Source organism: Myotis lucifugus, unplaced genomic scaffold (assembly GCF_000147115.1).
Source record: "Myotis lucifugus unplaced genomic scaffold, Myoluc2.0 scaffold_365, whole genome shotgun sequence".
Lineage (NCBI taxonomy): Eukaryota > Metazoa > Chordata > Mammalia > Chiroptera > Vespertilionidae > Myotis > Myotis lucifugus.
Genome location: NW_005871413.1, coordinates 682038 through 701685, shown reverse-complemented (window position 1 = coordinate 701685; position 19648 = coordinate 682038). Strand labels below are relative to the sequence as shown.

At 41.4% G+C, this 19648-nt stretch overlaps 1 pseudogene; it reads right to left on the bottom strand.

The window, feature by feature from the left end:
- Positions 1-2843: 2843 nt before the first annotated feature.
- Positions 2844-19141, bottom strand: LOC102424345 (annotated as a pseudogene).
- Between the last annotated feature and the right edge of the window lie 507 nt (positions 19142-19648).

The following is a 19648-nucleotide window of genomic DNA, read 5'->3' as shown; positions in this document are numbered from 1 at the left end:
TGAAATGGCTGTTAATAATGCGGATTTTTGAAATAGATGGAGTTATACATATGGTGATATACACTGAGTGGCCAGATTATGACCGGCCAGATTATTATGACCACCCCATCAGTACTTCATTGACACTTCCAAAAATACTGAATATTAAAAACTTCCTAAGCAAATACTGACAAGGTTTTATTATAACTATTTGCATTACTAATTCCCTTCATTGTACTGATGGGGTGGTCATAATAATCTGGCCACTCAGTGTATGTGCGATTTGATATGCATGCTATTTTGTTGTATTGACAGCAATGTTCAAAACTGTCACATTTTCTGAAGTGTTACTATCATAGATATTTTTAAGCTGAAAAACGTCAAATTTTGTGCCAAAAAAAGAGCATTTGTGGGTAGTTTGAATTCATTACTTTATTTTGAAGAAAAGTGCTGCTGAACGTTACGTTATACTATGGGAAGCTTATGGTGAACATGCTCCATCTCAAGATACTTGTGAATGCTGGTTTAATCGCTTTAAAAGTGATGATTTCAATGTGAAAGAAAAAGAATGTTCAGGTCAATTTGAACCACGCTTTGATCATAAAATGACCAGAATGGGCCAGAAGACACGGCAAAGTAATTTTGCTTCCTGATGATGCACCATCACATACTTCAAAACCAGTTAAAGACACTTTAAAAGATCTTGCCTGGGAAGTATTAAACCACCCGCCATATTCACCAGACCTTGCTCCTTCAGATTACCACTTGTTCTGATCGATGGAACACATACTTTCTGAGAGGCACTTAAAAACGTACAAAAAAGTGGAAAATTGGGTCTCTGAATGGTTTGTCTCAAAACAAGAAAAATTCTATTTGGACAGTATCCACAAATTCACTGAAAGATGGAGGAAATGTGTAGCTAGCAATGGAAATTACCTTGATTAAGCACTTTTGATGTTTCTCTTGAAATTATCCTGTTTTCTTTGGTTACAAAATCTGATTAACCAGTACAGTTAGTATTTCCTGAAACAGAACAAATTCATAAAGCCCTTGGCCCAGATGAGTCCCAATCACAAAATATCAGCAGATACATATACATACGAATGCTCCATGGGTATGTCAGAAAGAATAATAATATTTAACATCTTGTTTCTGCAATGACTTTGTCAGTCCTTTGGGTGAGCATATGCATAGGAACTGACGTTTACCACCTTGTACACATTCAGCACTGGGCACTGCAGAAGTAATAACTGTGCGGTTTTAATTTTAATTTCTGCTTACCTGCTATCCCTGTAAATTACAGTGATGGGTTGGAAAATACTCCAGGGACAGCTAATGCCAATAGACATACCTCTGGTCAGGCTGTGAGTATACAAAATAACTTTGCATCCAAAATAATAAAAGGTTTCAACTGCAATGCAGCCATGTTCTCTGGGGTTCCTCTAGAAAGAATGACCAACATTAGGCTACATTCAAGAGAATAGATTCTCTCATCGTTGATGTTTCTATGTCTCTCCCTCTCCCTTCTTCCCTAAAATCAGTATCAATAAAAATGTACATTTTAAAAAGTGAGAGTAAAACTGGTATAACATGGGTTAATTCCATCCCAATAAAGAAGTTAACAGGATAACAATGAGAAACTATTGTTTCCAATGAAAATAAGGACAAGAAAAATCATTCTAAGTACAAAGATGCCAATTTGTAGTATTCCAAAACTTAGTATTGAAAACTATAGGTGTCGCCCTAACCAGTTTGGCTCAGTGGATAGAGTGTCGGACTGCAGACTGAACGGTCCCAGGTTCGCTTCCGGTCAAGGGCATGTACCTTGGTTGCGGGCACATCCCCAGTAGGGGGCGTGCAGGTGGCAACTAATGGATGTTTCTAACTCTCTATCCCTGTCCCCTCCTCTCTGTAAAAAATCAATAAAATATATTTTAAAAAACCCAAAATTATAGGTGTCAACATGAGAACCCAAATCATGGGCTACCTACTTCATGAATATAAAGCAAAATATTTGCCAAATTCTAATGTCAGTTATTGCATTATAAATTCCAAACTACTGAGAGGAAGTTACAAGGGATTGAAAGGCTGATGTGAGAGAGGAAGAGCTTTACATGCTGTGGTCATAGCACTACAAAATGATTGGCAGCCTTGAAGACAAAGTGAAAAACCAAAGAGGAACGGGAAACGGTACATGCAAGAAACAGAATTAATTTTTCTGAGTTCAGCTAGCAGTGCAGCTGCGGAAAGGTGTCCTCTCTCCATATGCAGAGTTCATGCCAATTCTGTATCCTGGGTATCACAATGTCACGGGTATTGCAATATTCCTCTTAATTGTGGAAAATCTATTACACAGTCAGCACTGTCCTGAAAGTAGCTCCGATCACCTAAATGTCACAACCACAAATTGAATGTGACCCTCAAAACGTTTTCAGCTGAACACATTGGCAAAGAAAAGGAAGTAAATCTGGTGACATCATTTACAAAACGCAAGAAATATTTTAAAAGATTTATTCAATAGGATTATTCTCTAATAGAAAAAAATAGTGTGCCTTACAAAGTACCCAATATTCCATGGGAAAGTGTACACAAGTGAGGTCCATATAATATACAACAGCTCATGGATCTTTAAGACAGAAACAATCAACCCCATGATATCACACATACACCAGGAATAACACATAGCAGCATCAAGTGATATGGAAATAGAATTACATTTTTTCTTTTCAAAAGACTTCAAATGATTTCAATATAAATGAGATAACACTTGAAGTTAATTGTACATTTGAAAAAATCAATTCTTTTTATATATTCAAGTATACAAATATTACCTAACTACATTTAAAGTTTGGAGTACACTGAGTGTACTGATTTACAGCAATACCTGAAAGGCATTTTGGCTACCAATCTAGTGTGAATTCAGTGATACTTTAAAATTCATAATCAAAAACTTGGATAAAGTTTTGACATCTTTAAAGTCACTTTAAGGCAAAAATTCCTTGAAGTTTTATAAACTCTATATTTTAAACAAAAGTCATTCCTCCTATATTATGAATGTACAATTTCTACCCAATTACAATCCCTGATAAGACTGAGGCTGTAGGTCCAACTATATGATTTCCCACATTCTTCAGTTCTAAGGTTTCCGTCTAGAATAAATTCCAATGTGAGGAATAAGTTACGGATGTTGATTAAAGACTTTAGGACAATGTTTACATTTGTATTGTTTCTCCTCAGTATGAATTGTGATGTAGGGTAAGGTTTGCATAGTGAGTAAGCTTTGTCACATTCTTTCCTTCTGTTGGGCATCAATCCAGTAATAATTATGAGATGTTGTATGAGATAAAAATGAGGATATACACTTGGACATATGCCTCATAATTTGTCAGACCTTACTTTATCATCCTCAATGTAGCTTCAATCATTGAAGCTTAAATCCTTAGATGAAAACTTTCTTGCTGCTTCTTTTTACTATGATACCTAAAATGTTGAAAAGATTAGACCTCAGGTTAAAGGCTTTCTCACATTTTCTACAGGTTAAGGCTTTCTTCCACTATAAAAACTCTGATGTTCAGTAAATTTTGAGCTGTGGGTAAAGGGTCCAGGGCACTCTCTACATTTGTAAGGACTCTCTTTAGTATGAAGTCTCTCAGGTACAGTAAGACATTAATAGCTTTTAAAGGTTTTTCTGCACATTTCACATTCATAAGGCTTCTTGCCAGTATCACTTCTATGATGTTCAGTAAGTTCTTATAGCTCATAAAGGACTTACAACACTCCTCACATCTGTAAGTCTTCTCTTAAGTATGAACTCTGCTGTATAGTAAGGGAGGAACACTGATGAAAGGCTGTTATATTCCCTATTTATAAGGCTTCTCTCCAGTGTGAACTCTCTGATGCTTAGAAAAGTCTGAGGACCTGCCAAAAGATTTGCCACATTCTCTATATTTATAATTTTTCTCACCTGTGTGAACTTTCTGATGATTAATAAGGGATGAAGACCGGCAAAATGCTTTGCCACATTCTCTACATTTATAAGGCTTCTCTCCAGTGTGAACTCTCTGATGATAAGTAAGGGATGAGAACTGGCTAAAGACTTTGCCACATTCATTACATTTATAAGGCTTCTCTCCAGTATGAATTATCTGATGGTTAGTAAGTTTGATGAGACCGTGAAGACTTTGCCACATTCTCTACGCATATAAAGCTTCTCTCCGGTGTGAACTCTCTGATGCTTATTAAGGTTTGAGAACCAGCCAAAGGTTTTGCCACATTCTTTACATGTATAAGGCTTCTCTCCAGTGTGAATTCGATGATGTTCATTAAGCCTTGAGGACCAGCAAAAGGATTTGCCACATTATCTACATTTATAAGGCTTCTCTCCAGTGTGCATTTTCTGATGATAAGTAAGGTATGGGGCCACTCTAAAGGCTTTGCCACATACTCTACATTTATAAGGCTTTACTCCAGTATGTATTCTCTGATGTCTACAAAGGGAGGAGGAATCACTAAAGGCTTTGCCACATTCTCTACATTTATACGGCTTCTCTCCAGTATGACCTCTCTGATGCTTAGTAATATCTGAGGACCATCTAAAGGCTTTGCCACATTCTCTACATTTATAAGGCTTCTCTCCAGTATGAACTCTCTGATGCTTAGTAATATCTGAGGACCATCTAAAGGCTTTGCCACATTCTCTACATTTATATGGCTTCTCTCCAGTGTGGATTTTCTGATGAATACGAAGGGTTGAGGGTCGGCTAAATGCTTTGCCACATTCTCTACATTTATACGACTTCTCTCCAGTGTGGATTTTCTGATGAATATGAAGGGTTGAGGGTCGGCTAAACGCTTTGCCACATTCTCTACATTTATACGGCTTCTCTCCAGTGTGGATTATCTGATGAATACGAAGGGTTGAGGGTCGGCTAAACGCTTTGCCACATTGTCTACATTTATATGGCTTCTCTCCAGTATGAACTCTCTGATGCTTAGTAAGATCTGAGGACCATCTAAAGGCTTTGCCACATTCTCTACATTTATACGGCTTCTGTCCACTATGAACTCTCTGATGAATACTAAGGGTTGATGGTCGGCTAAAGGCTTTGTCACATTCTGAACATTTATAAAACTTTTCTCCCGTGTGATTTCCATGATGTTGACTATGTACTGAGGACTGACTAAAGCCTTTTCCATTTTCCCTGAGTTTGTAAGATTTTGCAATAGTATGAATTCTTCCCTCATGTACAACAAGAGATGAATGACATTTAAAGGCTTTGCCACATGCTGTACATTTGTAAGACTTCAGTCCAGTATGAATTTTCTGCTTTAGCGTGCAACCTGAATGCCAATTATATGTTTTTCCAGAATCTTTACATTTCTTAGGTTTTTCTCCACTATGGATTTTTTTCACTTCATTTGTGTTGAGTATTTGACTGGAGTTTATACCACAATGATTCCATTTGTAAGCCTCCTCTCCAATATGAATATTCTCTTGTTCAGTGTAATTTGTAAACTGCTGAAAAGACTGGACACAGTGACTTCCTTTGTGTGTCTTCTCCACAGTAAGAATAACCTCACATATTTTGTGATTGGACCTTGCGTCACAGACCCTTCCACTTTCATAATGGTCCTCTACACGTTCGAATCTCTGATGATTAAGGTATGACTCATTCCATTGATAACTTCTGTCTCCATTATGTGTACTCTGGTAGTAATGGGAGATAGAAAGACCTTTAATGGCAGTTATAATTTCATTAAACATGTACACTTATTCCATAATAACCATTTTGTGATACTCATTAAACCAAGATGGTTGTATAACAAAAGCTCTCCTAATTTATTAAAATTATAGACAAAATCTGCCCTGATTTGGCTCAGTGAATAGAGCGTCGGCCTATGGACTGAAGGGTCCCAGGTTCGATTCCAGTCAAGGGCATGTACCTTGATTGTGGGATCATCCCCAGTAGGGGGTGTGCAGGAGGCAGCTGATGGATGTTTCTCTCTCATCAATGTTTCTAACTCTCTATCCCTCTCCCTTCCTCTCTGTAAAAAATCAATAAAATATATTTTAAGAAAATAAATAAAGTTATAGACAAAATTAAATTCAAAACAATAATTGAGGAAGAATAATAAATCCTTGTTTAAAAGACTGGCAGTCCTAACCAGTTGCCTCAGTGGGTAGAGTGTCGTACTGCGGACTGAAGGGTCCCAGGTTCGATTCTGGTCAAGAGCATGTACCTTGGTTGCGGGCACATTACCAGTACCGGGTGTGCAGGAGGCAGCTTATCAATGTTTCTCTCTCATCGATGTTTCTAACTCTCTATCCTTCTACCTTCCTCTTTAAAAAAAACCCAATAGCCAAAACCGGTTTGGCTCAGTGGATAGAGAGTCGGCCTGCGGACTGAGGGGTCCCAGGTTCGATTCCAGTCAAGGGCATGTACCTGGGTTGCGGGCACATCCCCAGTGGGAGGTGTGCAGGAGGCGGCTGATTGATGTTTCTCTCTCATCGATGTTTCTAACTCTCTATCTCTCTCCCTTCCTCTCTGTAAAAAAATCAATAAAAAATATATTTAAAAAAAACCCAATAAAATATATTAACAAACAAACAAACAAAAAAAACATTACAAAATTGCCCAGCCAGCATAGTTCAATTGTTCAGTCTCAAAGTTTGAACCAGAAGGTCGGTTCCATTCCTTATCAGGGAACCAGTCCCAGCCTTGGAATCACTCGGAATGCTCTCTGAATTTTCCAGTGTGAGAATGCAGGAGGCAGCCAGTCAATGATTCTCTCTTATCACTAATATTTGCCTCTCTCTCTTCATCTCCCTGCCTCTCTGAATTTAAAAAATATATATTTTTGAATAAAAAAATAAAAATAAAAGCACTAGCTGGTTAAGCTCAGTGGATAGAGCTTTGGCAAGCAGATGGAAGGGACCGGGGTTTGATTCCAGTCAAGGGTACAGGCTCAGGTTGCGGACTCCATCCTCAGTGGGGGGCATGTAGGAGGCATCCAATCAATGATTCCCTCTCATCACTGATGTTTCCATCTCTCTCCCTTCCTCTCTGAATTCAATAAAAATATATAACAATATAAAAGTGATAATAATAATGATTGCCCAATTGAGCCCATTTTAATTTCATAGGTATATTGTAAATCTCTACATTTTAGAAATGATTGTATGAAAGTTTACTCCCACCCTACATTTTACAAAATTCAAATGATTATGTGAATTCCTACTTTATCCAGATTTGCTTTCGAAGAATGCATAATATTAAAAGTTGTTTTCAACTTTCACGTGCAGAAACACACTGATCTGCCAATGTAACTGACTTTAAAATGGGAAATTTCTCAAATGCATAATACACTTGACCTGTATAGGTAACAACAATTTTATTATGATAACTGTTCCAGATTAGTTCTGTTTATACTAAAACCTCTCTTCTCATCACATTCTTCCTCAAATACCGAAACTTTCATTAAGTGTAGATCATCAAAACGACAACTTTTATATCTTACCAATATCATTTCAGAGAATAATTCTTGTATTCCGGTATTTGGCATAAATGCCTGGTCATTTTCAGATGACATAGCTGAAAGAAAACAAATTTTCAGTTTTCACAATCAGGTGAGTGCACTTTGAAGTTACCGTCAACTATACACCAAATGACATCTTTGAGTACTCCAAGAGCTAGTGGAGAATTCAACAAAAGCTCTAGGTAGGTAAAGTGAGGAAAACTCACATCAAAGAGGGACAAACAGTTGCTTACATTTGCCGATCATATCTGCTCAAACCCCCTGGCACACAATGACAATATTATGAAAACACTCCCAATTCCCAGTTTCTTCGCTGGAGAGAGAGAGAGAGGAGGGAAGTGCGTTTTCCATGATCTCCCTGTTTTGAAGCATCTTGAGTAACAAGTGTCTCTTGTGCATGATACAGAGTGTGAACAGAATGGAGGTACATGGTGAGTGCCTTGTAGTGGCTGCTAGAAAGACACAATGAGAAACTGTTCGAGCACCACAAAGACTCTGATACTGAAGCTTTATATCAAGAATGAAAGATACGGCAGGTCTGAGAAAGAAAGACAACATTTTAACTGGGAAATTAAACAGACAACCGAACCAAGAATACAGATCCTGAAAACAGTGTTGACTGAAAGTAGAATTTGTTCCACAGATGGTTATTAGTTTCCTCCTATAGAAAGCATGTTCAAAAGCCTGCTATTTTATAATTCAGGAACCAACAAAAGATATCAAGTCATGAAAAAAAACAGAAAAAGTGTACCATCAGGAAAACAAATTAAATATAATCAAACTGGCACTACATTAATGGAAATATATTAATTACCTCAAAAACAATGGAAAATCTTAAAGCCAAATAGAAGAAAATGAAAAGAAATCTACACAAAATCACCAAAATATTATGTAACCAAAATAAAAATATACTGAGAAAGTACTTTATAAATACCACACCGAAAGTGGAAATTGTAATACATAATACCTGAATTAAAAAATACAGTAGAATCATGAATGAAAGACATGATCAACTCAAAACATCAAAGAATTTGCCTGGTAGTGGTGGCTCAGTGGTTGAGCTTCAACCTATGAACTAGGAGGTCACGGTCTGGTTCCACATCAGGGCACAGGCCTGAGTTGAAGGCTCGATCCCCGATCATACAGGAAGCAGCCGATCGATGATTCTCTCTTCACTGATGTTTCTATCTCTCTCTCCCTCTCCTTTCCTCTCTGAAATCAATAAAGATACATTAAAAAAATAGTAATTAAATAATCAAAGAATTTGTACAGAAATCATTAAAATTATAATTCATTAACATTTTAATTTAGAGAAGCCAACAAACATGTATAGTGTGAAGAGAATTTAAGGAACTCCAAAGATACTAACAAATAGACAACCAAGGGGACCCTATAGAGACAAAACAGTGAAAAAGAGTAGGTAGCTAATATAAAAAATTAAGATCCTGACAATTCGAGAAAGTGACATACAAATGCAAGCAGCTCACTGAAATCTAAGTAGAATGAATATAAACATGAGAACAGATAAAAAACAACAATGAAAATATCAGGAGTCCCAGAGTACTATGTGAAAACATAAAAATATAATTCCTCTTGAAAAACACAGCTCCTCTAGGATCATTTAGGGGGTTTCTACGCCGAAAAATATTGCGGGGAAAAAGGGCATGAAATAAAACATGGAACTAAAAAATGAACAAAAACCATCCAACAAAAATATTGACAGAACAGATGATAAACAATGGAGAGGAAAAAATTTTTCCAGCTCTAAAACATTCTCGTTGTTAGACCATCTCATTATTAGACCTGCCCTATAACAAATCCGTAAGAAATATAATTCTGGAGATAATTTAAAAATTCTACACAACAATAACAAATGAACATATAAAGATGCCTTGTATATGGAAAATATACAGAAACATAAAAATTTGTGGTGTTCTATTAAAGAAACACATATCACTTTGATTTCTGTTGTATAACTTTGGAAAATAAAAGGAATCGTCCGACCTGAGTGGCTCAGTAGTTAAGCATCTATCTATTAGCCACGAGGTCACAGGTTAATTCCTAGTCAGGACACATGCTATATTGTCCCCATGGGGTCTGCAGGAGGTGGTCAATCAGTGATTCTCTCTCATCATGGATGTTTCTATCTCTCTCCCCATCTCCTTCTTCTATAAAATAACATAAGAAATGTATTTAAAAAAAAAGAATAAAATCTTAAATCTCTTCTATAAGACAAACAACATTAAAATATGATTTCAGGTACATTGTTATTACCTTAAAATATTTTAAGTAGCCCTGACCGGTTTGGCTCAGTGGATAGAGCGTCGGCCTGCGGACTGAAGGGTCCCAGGTTCGAATCCGGCCAGGGGCATGTACCTTGGTTGTGGGCATATCCCCAGTGGGGGTTGTGCAGGAGGCAGCTGATCGATGTTTCTCTCTCATCAATGTTTCTAGCTCTCTGTCCCTCTCCCTTCCTCTCTGTTAAAAAATCAATAAAATATATTTTAAAAAAAAGATATTCTAAGTAGTTCCATGGTGACAACGAAAAATAGAAAATAAATAAATGATCTCTGCTAAGATGTGACAGAATTCTGTATTGTAAATCACAGACTCCACATTTCTAAAAATATATATACATATGTATATAGAGATATAGAGATGTATATATATATATATATATATATGTATAATTCATTTCTGAAAGCATGGTATTTAAACCAATCAATGAAATTAGCTGTGTCTCTGTACAGGAACAGAAATTAATATAGAACAACAAAGTAAATATGTATTTACATGATTAACAGTATAATGGAAAATAAAATATTAACAGCTTATTCCCTAAGAAGGTGCATGACTTGTACGCTGTAAAGTATACAATACTACTGACTGCCCTCTGCAGTATGTCTCAGTGATTGAGCATGGGGCCCTCCCCCAAATGGTGGCAGGTTTGATTTCAACCCCATTTGGGTCGTGTGAGGAAGCCAAATAATGTGTCTCTCACATAACAATATTTTATTCTCCATCTCTGTTTCTATCCCTCTCTACTTACCACTCTCGTTAAAAATCAATGAAAAAAAAGCAATTGTGTGAGGATTAAGAAAAGAAAATATATATACACACACACATTGATGGCTGTAATCAAAGAACAAATCAATAAGTTGGAAAACACATTCCATGACCCTACTCTGAAATGCTAAAAAGTATCAGCTGTCATTAGTACCCAAAGTGACCTAAACATTCAAAGCAATCCCTATCAAAATACAAGCTGCGAAATGGGAAGAAATGTCTGCAAAGCATATTATCTGATAAGTACTTAATATCTATAATAGAAACCTTCTGCAAATCAACATGAAAGAAGAAGTAACACAATTTTTAAAATGTCCAAAGCTATACAGTTAACTAATCTGTAAGATAGAAGGCAAGAATACACAAGAGGTAAAGACAGATTCTTCACCAAGTAGTGCGAGAAAAACGGAACAAATTCATGCAAAAATAGTAAAACTAGACCCGTTCATAGGCCATGAACCAAAATGAACAAAGCATGGATAAAGAACTAAAATAGGAGATCTGACACCATGAAAACACAGGAAGAAAGCAGAGTCAATGAACCTTGCCTGCCATCACTCTTAAAAATACTGGTTTGGACCGAAACCGGTTTGGCTCAGTGGATAGAGCGTCGGCCTGCGGACAGAAAGGTCCCAGGTTCGATTCTGGTCAAGGGCATGTACCTGGGTTGCAGGCACATCCCCAGTAGGAGATGTGCAGGAGGCAGCTGATTGATGTTTCTCTCATCGATGTTTCTAACTATCTCTCTCCCTTCCTCTCTGTAAAAACTCAATAAAATATATTTTTTAAAAAAATACTGGTTTGGATGTATCCTCCTAGCCATAACAAAGAAGCTAAAAAATAAGAAATGAGACTACAGAAGAATAAGTTTGGCATACCAAAGAAACCAACAATTAACAACAACAACAAAAGCCCAGCAATATTACATTCTCAAAAGCTAAAGATTCAAAATATATAAGGAACTCACACAACTTAACAGAAAAAAGACAATATGATTGAAAAATGGGCAGAGGACCTGAATATAGATTTCCCAAGCTGGACATAAAGATGGGCAATGGACATATTAAATGATGTGCAACTCATTCATCATCAGAGAAATGCAAATGGACACCACCATGAAATACTAACAAACACCTAACAGGATGCCAACGACATGTATTACCAATGAAGTGGAGAAATGAGAACACTTATACACTGTCAGCAAAATTATAAAAATACTGGTGCAGCCACTAACAAAACACAATGGAGGGTTTTCCAATATTTACAAACAAGTACCAGGTAACACAATGATTCCATACCTGGCGATTTACACAGAGAACACGAATTCACAAAGTTATACCCACCCATATGGACAGGGCACACACAAAAAAATCAATGCCCAGCTGAAGTTCGTATGTCTCTCTCACTCTCCCATCCTCCCTGAAATCAACTAAATCTTAAAAAATCAAAAATAAAAGAAAATGGAGTGTGAATTTTGATAGAGGCTTTCCCATTTCAATCCAGTTTGTCCTCTGGCCAGGAGACATGGTAGAATGTTAGAATATTCCAGAAAATAATTTTCTAAAATATTATTTTCTTTGTTTTTTATTTTCCACTGCCATTATTTTATTTTATTTTATTTTTTATTAAATCTTTATTGTTCAGATTACATTTGTTCCTCTTTTTTTCCCCCCATAACTCCCCTCCTCCCAGTTCCCACCCCACCCTCCGCCCTCACTCCCCACCCACTGTCCTCATCCATAGGTGCACAATTTTTGTCCAGTCTCTTCCCGCATCTCCCATTCCCCTTTCCCCTCCAAGAATAGTCAGTCCATTCCCTTTCTATGTCCCTGATTCATTATAATCACCAGTTCATTCTGTACATCAGATTATTTATTCACTTGATTCTTAGATTCACTTGTTGATAGATGCATGTTTGTTGTTCACAATTTGTATCTTTACCTTTTTCTTCATCCTCTTCTTAAAGGATACCGTTCAGCATTTCGTATAATACTGGTTTAGTGGTGATGAACTCCTTTAGATTTTCCTTATCTGTGAAGCTCTTTATCTGACCTTCAATTCTGAATGATAGCTTTGCTGGATAAAGTAATCTTGGTTTAGGTTCTTGGTATTCATCACTTTGAATATTTCTTGCCATTCCCTTCTGGCCTGCAAAGTTTCTGTTGAGAAATCAGCTGACAGTCGTATGGGTATTCCCTTGTAGGTAATTGAGTCTCTTTCTCTTGCTGCTTTTAAGATTCTCTTTTTGTCTTTTGCTCTTGGCATTTTAATTATGATGTGTCTTGGTGTGGTCCTCTTTGGATTCCTTTTGTTTGGGGTTCTCTGCGCTTCTTGGACCTGTAAGTCCATTTCTTTCACCAGGTGGGGGAAGTTTTCTGCCATTATTTCTTCAAATAGGTTTTCAATATCTTGCTGTCTCTCATTTTCTGGCACCCCTATAATTCTGATATTTGTACACTTGAAGCTGTCCCAGAGGCTCCTTACACTATCTTCGTATTTTCGGATTCTTTTTTCATTTTGCTTTTCCGGTTGGGTTTTTTGCTTCTTCACATTTCAAATCTTTGACTTGATTCTTGCGCTCCTCTGGTCTGCTATTGGGTGTCTGTATAATATTCTTTATTTCAGTCCGTGTATGCTTAATTTCTAGTTGGGTCTTTATCATAACATCGAGGGTCTCATTAGTTTTCGTGAGGCTCTCATCAAGTTTATTGGCAGCTTCTAGCACATTATTGCAAGCTCTCAAAATTGCGTTTTTTAGCTCTATATCCTCCATTTCTGTCATGTTTTTTTGTCTCCGCATTTTTTCTGCTTTCTTGGTGCACCCCCTTGTGGTCTTTGTGCGCAGTCTTGTTCTAGTTGAGCCTTGATTGTTGTAGTTAATACTAGAGGGATTTGACCACCAGGCCGACTGGCAGTGAGAATCAGCTGTGTCTGCCCGGAAAACTTCTGTCCTCTGGAGAGGTGCTAATCTAGCCTTTGCCTGAAGCTATCTGGCAAATGGCTCTGCGCAGGGATTGGGCAGGGCGGGATCAGCAGGGCGGGCAGAGGGAGCAGTTATGGCTGCTCTCAGTCCCGTTCCCAGAGGCTCTGCTTTTCAGAACCCCAGCAACGGCTGCAAACCTCGGAGAGAAAGCTGCCCTCAGGTTCCAACTGATGCCAGACAATCCTGCTTCTCCCGTTTGAGTCTGAGTCCCTAGAGACTTGCCCGGATCTGGAGCTCAGAGCCTGAGACTCCCTCCTGATTGAAAACGACAACCGCGCCCTCAGCCACCAGCCCGCTTTGCGCGCGCACCTCGGTACCTTTGTATTTTCCACACTGTGCCTCCTCTGAGCCTCGGTATGCTGTTTTCTTTCCTTCTAGTTGAAGAGTCTCTCCTCAGCCTGCCTTCCTGTGATTCTGGGTGATGTCCGTTCCGTCTTTTAGTTGTATTTTTGAAGTGGTTGTTTGTGGCAGTAATCTCCGGTGTTTACCTATGCCGCCATCTTCCAGTTGTTGTCAAATATTATTTTCTGATAGTACCTTAATTACAGTAGACAACATGTAAAGTGTGCAAACTCTGAGTTTCTAATTCATATATATCACAAAATTTTCTACATCCAAGGTCCCCCAATGTGTTCCCTTTTTAAAAATCATATTTTTTTTTATTGCTTTCAGAGGGGAAGGGAGAGGAAGAGAGAGATAGAAACATCAATGATGAGAGAGCCATTGACAGGATGTCTCCTGCATGCCCTCTACTGGGGAGTGAACCAACAAACCGGGCATTGGCCTTGAACAGAATCAAACCTGGGACCGTAAAGTCTGTAGGCTGGTGATCTACGCAATAAGCCAAACAGCTAGTGCCCAATTTCTTCCTTGAGCTCAAGAATCTAGCACAGAAGGCAGAAGATGTTAAAATAAAAAAGGAAACAAAACCCTGAAGATGGAGTAGGAACTCAGGAAGGAAGTCATTCTTACCCACAAACACCAGGTTGCTGTAGTTCTCCAACATCACATCCAGGTACAGTTTCCGCTGAGCTGGGTCCAGGAAATCCCACTCCTCCTGAGAGAAAACTATGGCCACATCCTTGAAGGTCAATGGTCCCTGAAAGATAAGACAGTTACCAAGAAGTCACCAGAAGAGTTCACAATGTCACTCAACATGAAAACAGTGCTAGAAGAGGGGGAGGGGGGAGGGGGGAGAGGGCAGAGGGGAGAGGGGAGAGGGAGATCAATGTGAAAGAGACACATTCTTGAGCTCAAAGCAAACTAACAAGAGGGACATTTCCAGAAGTGAAGTGATGGTCTTTGCACAACTTTCATTAAATTGCTATTACACCCTTGTTCCTGAGAAAGGGAGATTATTAACTCTATAGTGAGGGGAGCACCTCTTCCAGTGACTATCAGGTGGACTGAACGATGGGTATCAGCTGACTGAGGCACATGGAAGGTCAGGTCACCACTGCTGTGACATTCCTGGCAAAAATATCTCAGTGAAGAAAGAACTATGTGGAAATGATCACAAATAAACATTGACAATGCAAGTGTCAATCCACGTGTTCCTCTCATTTTCTGTAAGCTAACAGAATATTTACCTAGCAACTCTTTCATAGGAATCTAGTGAGCAAGTCTCTTATTTTCTCTTCTTTCAGCAATTTCTGAGCTATTCTTAGCATTCAAATGTGCATTTTCTTACCCCTGATCAAAACCTGATGCTGCAGCCACTTGAACCTAAAACCTACATTTCCCTTCTTCAAGACATAAGAGCCTCTGACCCCATCCCAGTAGGAATGTTGGGAATTGGCAGGTTTCCACATGGCTGCCATCCCAGGTGGATCTGTCACAAAAGGGGTGTTCTGAGTAGTTCAAAGTCATTAATTAAAGGTGGGAATGCTCTGTGACCTTGGGGAGGCTGCATAAAATGAAGGCAGAGAAGGCTCTGGAACAAAGTAGAGAAATAAAGCCTGGCCAGTGTGGCTCAGAGGGAGGGTGTTGACCTATGAACCAGGAGGGCTGGTTTCTGTTCCTGGTCAGGACACACCCCAGGTTTCAAACTCAATCCCCACTGGGGGGGGGGGGGGGGCGGCGGCGCAGGAGGCAGCTGATCAATGATTCTCTCTGCTCAATGATGTTTCTGTCTTTCCTTCTCCTTTCCATTCTGAAATCAATATAACATATTTTTAGAAACAGAGGGAAATATAGACTGCAGACACTGATTAGCATAAGAAAAAAGGAAAGAAATAAGGAAAGGAAAACAACCTGCAAAGGCAAGAACATCAGAAGTAGAGAAATATGGAGGAGAGGAAGAAGCCCTAGAGAGATAAAGGGGAGCTGAGAGGAAGAGGGGTTCTGGTGAACAGAAATGGGGGTAACAAAGGGGGAGGTACTTCAGACAGAGACAGGTTCAGAAGAGAAGAATTAGGGGGAGCGAGTGCAGGGATATAAAGGGGGGTTTAGGGATGACAGAGCAGAGGGAGAAGCAGCACTGAGACTCAGCCAGTTGTGGGTAACAGGACAGACTATAACAGGGGCAACAGAGGAGACACAGGGGTGGGAAGAGAAAGAGAAACGTATCAACAGATGTTCAAGAAAAAGCAAACACAGCCTCTGACATAGGACACATCTTTTACCTGAGAAGCAGCCATTTGTTTCCGGGTTGTGATAGGGGTCTGGGATGTTTCCTCAGGTGAAAATATGTTGAGGAGTCACAGAAAGTGCCTTCAAAGGTGTTGACCCAGGCCCTTAATCAGCTCCCCTCACACTCAGTCAGAAGGACCTGGAAACGAGGAAAAGGACACCCCTCCTGTCCTTTGTCACAGGAGAGTGTCAGGAACAATGAGCTCCTACAAAGAGATCACATTGTGACCTGTCTTTTTCCGTCTTCATGTATCTATCCTTCCAAAGACTTCCACAAACTCCTACAGCAATGAGAGCATGTACTGCTCGGCTCCACGCTCAAACTCAACACAACACCCCTTCCCTCCCCTGAAAAAGCCTGCACTGGGGGCCATGACATACCATCTTTAACTAGTTCCCTCCTGGGGCCTGGGAAGAGCCCCCAGAGCTGTTTTCAGTAGCGCTGGGTACCAGACATTAGACCCAGCGCCCCTGAGACCTCTGGGTAGTGGGAGGGGATGAAGCAGGAACTTGTACACGTGCAGGTTTCCCAGGCAGATTTCCTTCCTCTTGTCCAAGGAAATTACAGAGAACAGATCTTCATGCTAAAGCCTCTGGGGAAAGTTAGCTACTGAAATATGCTCATCAAATGACTTCAGCTCAGGAATAGATGGGCTCTGTGGGAACCAAGTTCCAGTTCAATCCAGTCCATCCTTTAATAGTTCAAAGAATGGACAAGAGGGACTTAGGGGAACAGCTTCCTTGTGGCTCACAGACACTAATTCAACAAATCACATGAAGGGAAGGAAAGAGGTGCTGAACACTGGACCAACTCACAGAACTAGCTTCTGACTGTTGAGATCATCGATATTGTGCTCTGTCAGGTTTCACTCAAGGGAGAGAGTGTCTGCCTTCAGAGTGAAGGGTCTCAGGTTCACTTCCAGTAAAGGGCACATGCATGGGTTTCAGGCTCAATCCCCAGTAGGGGGCGGGCAGGAGGCAGGTAATCAGTGATTCTCATCATTGATGTTTCAATCTCCCTCTCCCTTCCTCTCTCTTAAATCTATAAAAATGTATTTAAAAAAAGATCCCTGATGTCCTTACCAAGGACACACTGAGATCTCCTCATATTACTAAGTGCCAATGGATGTCTCAAGTATGATAGAAAGTAAAAAGGATACAGGGCTCAGAATCAGAACTACACACAATAGATTTAAAACCAAAAACAATTAGGGTTGTTTCTTTTTAATGTAAGTATTTCTAGGTTTAAAGCTTAAAAAGGCGGAGACCACCTTATATTAAGAAAAATATTATAAGAGGTGATTGTGAGATGTCACAAATGCTGATTTGAAAAGTTAATGACCAGTACATGAATTAAATATCAAAGGTAGAAAAAGCAAAATCATGGATCACAAAAAAAGATTGATGCTTCTAATATTCCTTGATAAAGCATCATGTGGGGGCAGACTTAGTCATTTCTTGTCCCAGGTCACCTCTTTCTGACCATCACAGAAAATGACAAGGGACCCATCAGGAACATACCAGTCTCTCCCTCTTTGTGAATAAAGGTTGCAAATGGAAGCAAATAATTATACAATTTGCAAGCCTTCTGAACTGGAGATTTGTAATTCTCATTCAAATCTGTTTAAACAATATAGTGTTAAATTAAACATATAGAGCCACAAGCCAATGTATCAAACTTAACCATCCACGACCCCATCTGCTCACCCCTCACCAAGATCAGGGTTCCTCTCCTCCCACTACATGTATTTCTGTCTGTGGATCTGTCTCTGTCTCCTGCTCCCTTTCCCTCCACTGTGGTCCTTTCCTGTGTCCCCCTCTCTCCTGCTCTTTCTCCGTTTTCTCTCTGTCTGTCCTACACCTGGACCATGAAACTCCTGAAACCTCCTTCCCTTCAGGGGCTCTTTCTCCTGGTCTCTGAGGCTCCATCTCCACACACGTCTGCGTCTTCCCCTCCCCACGCCCGCGGCCCCTCTGCTGCCTGTTCCCGTCTGTCCCGCTCCCACAGCTGCTGACTCAGGGCTGCTCCCTCTGCTCCCTCATCCCTGGGCCCCCCTTTCTGTCCTGCACTCGCTCCCCAACTCTTCTCCTCTGAACCAATGTCTCTGTCTCAAGTGCCTCCTCCTGTGCGGCCCCCACTTCTGCTCCCCAGGACCCGCTCCCTCTCAGCCCCCCTTCCTCTCTCTGGGCTCCCCCTCCTCCCTGTGTCTCCACTTCCTTCCTCCTCAGGCCACTTTCCCGAGTGACCCCCTCACTCCTATCGTCGCCGTCCAGTCCCCCCCACACCCCTTATGGGCCCCTCTCTGTGGACCCCTCGCTGCCCTTCCTCCCGCCCACGTGTCTGTCTCTCTCTCCCTCTCCTGACCCCCAAGCCTAGGTCCCGCCCCCCGCAGTCACCGCGCCCACAAAGGCCCTCCCTGCGGGCAGGTCGCCTCTTCAGGGGACACCGCGTCCTCCCCCTGAGCCCCCCCCCCATGGACACTGTGCTCCCCGGGCAGGCAGACCCCTTATTAAATGGGGGTGGGCCTAGGAGGGGGGTGCAGACCCCCAGGCCGGGAGCCATCCGGGCTCTTTGGGCGGAAAGCGCCGGGCGGGGGGAGGGGCGCAAAGGGCGGGAACCCCCTGACCCAGACTCTCAGCCCCGCGGGGAGGACCGGCGGCCCCGGGAACGGTTTTCAGCAGGAAAACCACGCGGCAGGCGGTGGCCACAGCCACAGGCGGAGAGACCCCGGGCCGGGGCCTCCGTTTCCTCCCAAAGGCACGTGGCGCCCGCACCGCGGCAGCCTCCCGGACGCGGACTCACCGCTGAGAGAGGCTCCGGGGCGGGGACCCCAACAAGGACTTCAGCGCCGGCAGCGCCCTCAGCCTTTCCTGCGGGGAGGGGGACGGGGAGCGTCAGCTTTAAAGACAAACACCCTCCTCAGGGGGAACCGCCACCTTCCCCTCCACGGCCACTTCCGCGTCTGCAAGGAACTGCGCATGCGCCTCCCTGCGGGGTGGGCGGGGCCAGAGCCTGAGCTGAGCGGCTCCGCGATGGGGGCGGGGCCGAGCCCGGCGGCCAGGCCTGTGCAGGGACAGAGGGAGGGAGGGCGGGGCAGGAGCCAGGGGGCAGCCCCGGGTCCCCGCACCTCCTCCCACAGGGACAGCCCTTCCTGGGGGAGTTTCCCACGTCATTGTCAGGGTTTTGGCTGGTGACGCGGCTGCGAAAGGATTCACAAGGGAGAGAAGAGACAGGAGCAGAGAGAGGGCGTTTATTTTACTTCTTTAAAGGGAGGAAAGGGCCAGGTGCCCTCTGATGGTACAAGGCACCCCAGATAGAGGGGCTGTTCCTTTATTAGGGTGCCAGCGAGTAAATGGCAGCTGTGGCAAAAGCATAAAGAGGGGAGGAGCCTGGAATTCACACAGAAGTTTCCCAGCTCCCAGAGGCTGTCCTTGGAGCTACTGGCTGGTCTG